The sequence below is a fragment of the Macaca mulatta genome, chromosome 10, assembly GCF_049350105.2.
Source record: "Macaca mulatta isolate MMU2019108-1 chromosome 10, T2T-MMU8v2.0, whole genome shotgun sequence".
Lineage (NCBI taxonomy): Eukaryota > Metazoa > Chordata > Mammalia > Primates > Cercopithecidae > Macaca > Macaca mulatta.
Window position 1 is genome coordinate 41,670,001 of NC_133415.1, and position 5,926 is coordinate 41,675,926.

A 5,926-nucleotide genomic window follows, 5' to 3' on the forward strand; every position below is an offset into this window, starting at 1 on the left:
GCTGATGCAGGTAGCCCCCAGTCACGTTTCCCACGCTTGCTCGATTTGTCACGACCCTTTCACGTGCAACCCTTGAGGTTGTAAGCCTTTAAAAAAGTCTTTTTCGGGGAGCTCGGCTCCTAAGATGCGAGTCTGCCGACGCTCCCGGCCGAATGAAAAACCTCTTCCTTCTTTAATCCGGTGTCTCAGGAGTTTTGTCTGCGGCTTGTCCTGCTACATTTCTGGGTTCCCTCACCGGGAAGCGAGCTGGTGATGCACGGAGGGTCGAGGCAGCCCCTTAGGCGGCTTATGCCTGCCCTGTAGAGCATCCCTGCGGGGGACTCTGGCCAGCTTGAGCGATGCGGATCCTCAGAGTGCTGCCGGGTAGGCATCTGCCCCGGTGCGATGCCTCGCCTCCAAAGAGCAGTGCACAGCACGCCCCCGTGGAGGATCCGCACAGTGGCTGGACACTGGGAAGGAACTGGCACTTTCAGTCCGGACATCTGAAACTTGCTGAGACTGCTCTTTGGAACTTCCCCCACTCCGTTTGAGTGGAAGCGTGGCCTGATCACCCACGGCGTGCCTCTACCGGCACTTTGGTTTTGGTTTCTGACTTGACTTGAATTCATTGGTTGATACTTTGGTTTCGGTTTCGATTTTGACTTGACTTGAATTGCTTGATAAACAGGCCTGCCTTGATTGCCACTTTGGTCTTGCTCCTGATTTTGGTTTGGCTTAAATTGCTTGACGAACAGGTGTGCCCTTAACGACACTTTGGTTTTAGCTTTCATTTTGATTTAGTGTGAATTACGTGACTGAGTGACCTTTTACCCTTTCCTTCTCGTAGGGTGAATGTTGTTTCGTCTCGAGAGAAACATAGGTCAGACACAAAGTAAGCCCACTCTGCTAGGAGCCCTCTTAAAAACGTTTCAAAAAGAAAAATAAAAGGAAAGTCATCAAGTCGTCACAACTTACCCTACTAAAATGCATGTTACAGAACCTTACAAAAGGTTTTGCAGGAGATTATAGAGTTCAGTTAACCCCCTAGAGGTCACGAACTCTGGGTGAATTAGAATTGCCCTCTTCTGCTGTTGGATGGCCCACGGAAGGAACTACAGGCAGAGAACAATTGGCCGTGTAGTTCAGGTGGTGACGGGGTCGGAGGACAGCCTGTGTACCTAGATCAAATTCCTTTATATGGACTCACGGCGAAATAGATTATAGACAAAGCCAGCGTTAATTTAGCCCTGTTTAACAACTTTGTGCAAAATAGCCAAAAGTAAAAGTAAGAGCGGCTTCGCCGGCAGACACAGAGTTTTTTTAAAAAGGGAGTCCCAGGAAACGGCAAGAGAAGCCAGTTTTTACGGGAGCCACGAGAGATAACACAGATTCTTTCTCCATGTTTCCCAGCCTACCCCGCTTCACCGAGGCCAACAACCCCCTCAGAAATGAGATTCAGGAGCTGACACGCCCCAGGTCTCACCTCGAAGGGAAGGATCGGAGCCTCCAGAGGCCAAGGAAAGAAGTCGAGATAGTCAAGTGGGCCATCTCAGATCTGGTCTTACTCGAGCTCTGTAAATGCCTCTCAGGGAGATACGAGGACCTGTCTATTATAATGACCAGGCCCACATCCCGGGGGGAGGGGGGTGGGCAACAGACTTTCATCTATCAGCCCTTTTCAACCATTGAGCTACTAAACTGGGAACACCCTGAACCCACCGCCTTGCTCCCGACAGCTAGAGCCCTGTCGAGCATGACTGTGTAGAGGTGTTGGACTCCAGTGTACTCTAGCAGATCTGACCTCCGGGACCAGCCTTGGGCATCAGTACACTAGGAGCTATGCGTGGACGGGAACAGCTTCACCAACCCACGAGGGGAGAGATGTGCAGAATATGCGGTGGTAACCCTGGACGCTGTCGTTAAGCTGGGCTCATTGCTTTAATCCGGGCCTTAGAACTCGGTGAGGGTAAGACTGTAAACATTTACGCTGACTCTCGGTATGCCTGTTTCACCCTCCAAGTGTATAAAGAAAAGAGCCTGTTAAACTCTAGAAAAGAGGGAAAAGAGCAAAAGAAAAAGAAAGACTAAAAGCAAGTGTAAAGATAGAGAATCAAAAGAAAACAGGAGAGACAGACAGCAGTGCGTGGGCGGGGGCAGGGCCCGTGCCGTTTCTCGGGCCCCACCAGCTGGCCGTAGGAGCGTGAGAACGCGGGGGGGGGAAGCAGCATTGTGAGAGGCCGCGGACGTGGATGTAGACATGACCGAAGTCAAGTTAGGCAAGGATTCCAGAGCCGGACAAGGCTAGAGAGAGATTAATGTGCGAGATGGAAAAAAAAAAAAAAGACTCTAGAAGGGTAAATGTTCAGAAGGCAATACAGGAAATGGCCAAGGCCGCAAGACAAAGAGGCCATCGGCCAAGGGCTGCTGCACCTTGGAGGAACCAGACACTCATCTGATCAGGCTGACGGGAGCTGAAGAATGTAAAGACTAGGGCAGACTAGGCACCTTCTCATTAGGCTCCCAGGAGCCCATGGTCACATTAGAAGTTACAAACAGCAAGACTCTGCCGTATCTGGATTCCAATTTCTCACTGAAGGCTCAGCCACTAGATACAGTGACAAAGGGGCGGAGTGGGGGTGGGGATGGGGGGAGGGGGGAACTCCTCCTCTAAGAAACTGAAACAGGAAAAAGAGCCATACCTTGTGAAAACTTGCTTATAGACTTTACAGGACTGCCCCCTGCTGGAGGCTAGTGCTTGTTTGCACCTTTTCAGGGTAAGTTACAGTTTTCCCCACCAGGACAGAAAAAGTACAAGAAGTGACTAAAGTACTGTTAAAAGACATTATCCCCAGGTTTAAGACTACCTCTGATTTTAAAGTCAGACAATAGGCCAGCATTTGTAGCTGTAGCTGGAATAGTGCAAGATTTAACAAGACTGTTAACAATACAACAGAGGTTACACGCAGCCTATCGGCCACAAAGTTCAACAAAAGGTGGAACGCATGAACTGGACACTCGAGCGAGCAGCTACTGGCGACCAAAAAACAAAACGAAAAAAAAAGGGTTGCCATATAGATATAGATAGATAGATAGATAGATAGATAGATAGATAGATGTATATATATACACACACACACACACACACACACACACACACACACACACACACACAGATACAGATATAGATATAGATATAGATAGATATATAGATATATGCCAGGAAATTCACTTAAGATAAAATCAGGTTTTTGCCTACGGTCCTCCTCCGAGTCAGGTGCACCCCTACCAAACAAACTAGGTATCTGCCCTGTAAGATTGTGTTCAGTTGGCCACCCGCAAATCGTAGGTCAAATAAAAGGTGACCTCCGGAAACTAAAGAAATTAACCTTTAAAAGGCAAATGCAGCCTTTCAAAATAGCCATACGAAGTGTTCATAATTAAATAAAGAAAAATAATGCCTATAAGCCTGACACCCATTTAAATCTAGGGACTCTGTTTAAAGTAAAACCTAATTTTTCTACAACCCATATAGGATGAGCCCTATACTGTAACCTTGTCCACTCCCACTGCTGTTAAAGTTGCAGGTGTTGCGTCTTGGATCCACCACAGTCAGCTAACACCGACAGCTCAGGACAAGTGGACCGGCTAACAGGGCGCAGATCATCCAGCCCGGCTGATCCTGAGACGAGACCAAGCTCCAAGCTGCTGCTGAGGACCACAAGCCCTGCTCTAGTCACACACCGGCAGCTGACTAGTCTATGCACGGCCGAAGCTTGAGGACTCATCAAGCAAGTCAATGTAGTTAAAAATCTTAAGACAGATAGTTTTCCTAGAATACTAACTGTTTTCCTATTGTTCTGTCGCTGTATTCAACCTTTTTCCCAGGTGAGGACCTCTTTCGTCCTTGCTGGATATGAATATGCTATACATTGCTTTGTTGTTGTTACCACCCCACCCCACCCCCCACCCATAACCATGCTAGAAGAAACACCTATGTAAGGTGTCCCCACTGTACACGTACTGCTTAGGAAACCCAGACCCGTCCAGCCCAGCAACGATCGCAAGGTCTTTCAGTCATTCTTTAAACATATAAACCAGAAGTTACCAGAACCTCCTCCTTTAGCCAAAAATTTAAAAAATAAAAATAAAAAAACAGAAAAAAACCTATTTCCTCAGTAGGCTGAAAACATTGCTGGCAGCCTAGATGTTTCTTCATGTTATGTTGATAGAAGGGCTAACGTAAGAGACCAATGGCCTGGAGAAGCAGAAGGGTTAATGCCTCAAGATAACATGACTTTAACCAACTCTTTCCCCAAACAGACGCCGCAAGTTCAAGCGTCGGGCTCGTAAAAACTTCTCTGATTAAAAAATACTGTTTTACTTGCTAAAAAAAGGTTTTAAGGCCCAGTTAAAAACTAACCTGCTTAAGACATGACAAAGTTAGTACATGTGCCTGTTCAGGTTTAACACAGGTTTGATCCTAGGTCTTCATTTAGAAAAGAGTTTCCAGCTGTAGAAAATGTAAAACCCTCACTGTAAGTGTATTACTTGTAATAGAAACTTGCTGGCCGGGCGCGGTGGCTCAAGCCTGTCATCCCAGCACTTTGGGAGGCCGAGACGGGCGGATCACGAGGTCAGGAGATCGAGACCATCCTGGCTAACACGGTGAAACCCTGTCTCTACTAAAAAATACAAAAAAACTAGCCGGGTGAGGTGGCGGGCGCCTGTAGTCCCAGCTACTCAGGAGGCTGAGGCAGGAGAATGGCGTGAACCCGGGAGGCGGAGCTTGCAGTGAGCTGAGATCCGGCCACAGCACTCCAGCCTGGGTGACAGAGCGAGACTCGGTCTCAAAAAAAAAAAAAAAAAAGAAACTTACTTGCTTGCTGCGCCCCTGTGTATTACACTTGCTCCTTCCAATGATAAAAGGTTTTGTAGCTACCATGGCTCGTCAGAAAACTTCCACACAAGTGTATTACATAAAACGCTATCACTCTGTCTCGCTAAAAGACCCAAAAAGTAAAAATGAAAGGGAACCCGCCCACTAATTAGTGAAAATTCTCAAAGTGGGGGATGAGGAAGGAGACCTCTACTGCTCCTGCTGCCCTCCTCCCCCCACCTTGCCTAGTTCACAAGACAGGAGGAAAGAGAGAAAGCAAAACGTTAGAAACAAACAAAAGTCAGATAAATAGCCAGACAACCTTGGCACCACCACCAGGCCGTAGGAGTTAAAAAAAAAAAAAAAAAAGTAATACTAATAACATCGGCCCCTGACCTAAACTACTTGTATTATCTGTAAATTCCTGACACTATGAAAAAAAGGGTTGTAAAACTTTTTGTTCTGTCTGTCCTTCCTTCCTTCCTTCCTTCCTTCCTTCCTTCCTTCCTTCCTTCCTTCCTTCCTTCTTTCATCCCACCTCGGCCTCCCAAAGTGCTGGGATTACTGGCGTGAGGCACCATGCCTGCTTGGCCTGAAGAGACACCTATTGAAAGTAAGACATAGAGAGCTCCTTGCAGTGATCTGATTGATTGCTTGACTGATTTACAGACGGCGTCTCACTCTGTCACCCTGGCAGTGGTGCCATCAAAACCAAACTCACTGCAGTGTGGACGCTCCTGGACTCAAGCGATCCTTCCACCTCAGCCTCCAGAGTGTAGTGCCTGGGACCACGGGGCATGCGCCACTGTGCCCAGATGATTTTCAATTTTTATTGTTTTATTTTTCTTTTTCCCGAGACAGAGTTTCGCTCTTGTTGCCCAGACTGGAGTGCAATGGCGCGGATCTCGGCTCACCGCAACTTCTGCCTCCCGGGTTCAAGAGATTCTCCTGAGTCTGCCTCCCGAGTAGTAGCTCGGGTTGCAGGTATGCACCACCACGTCTGGTTGATTTTGTATTTTTACTAGAGACGGGGCTTCTCCATGTTGGTCAGGCTGGTCTCCAACTCCCGAC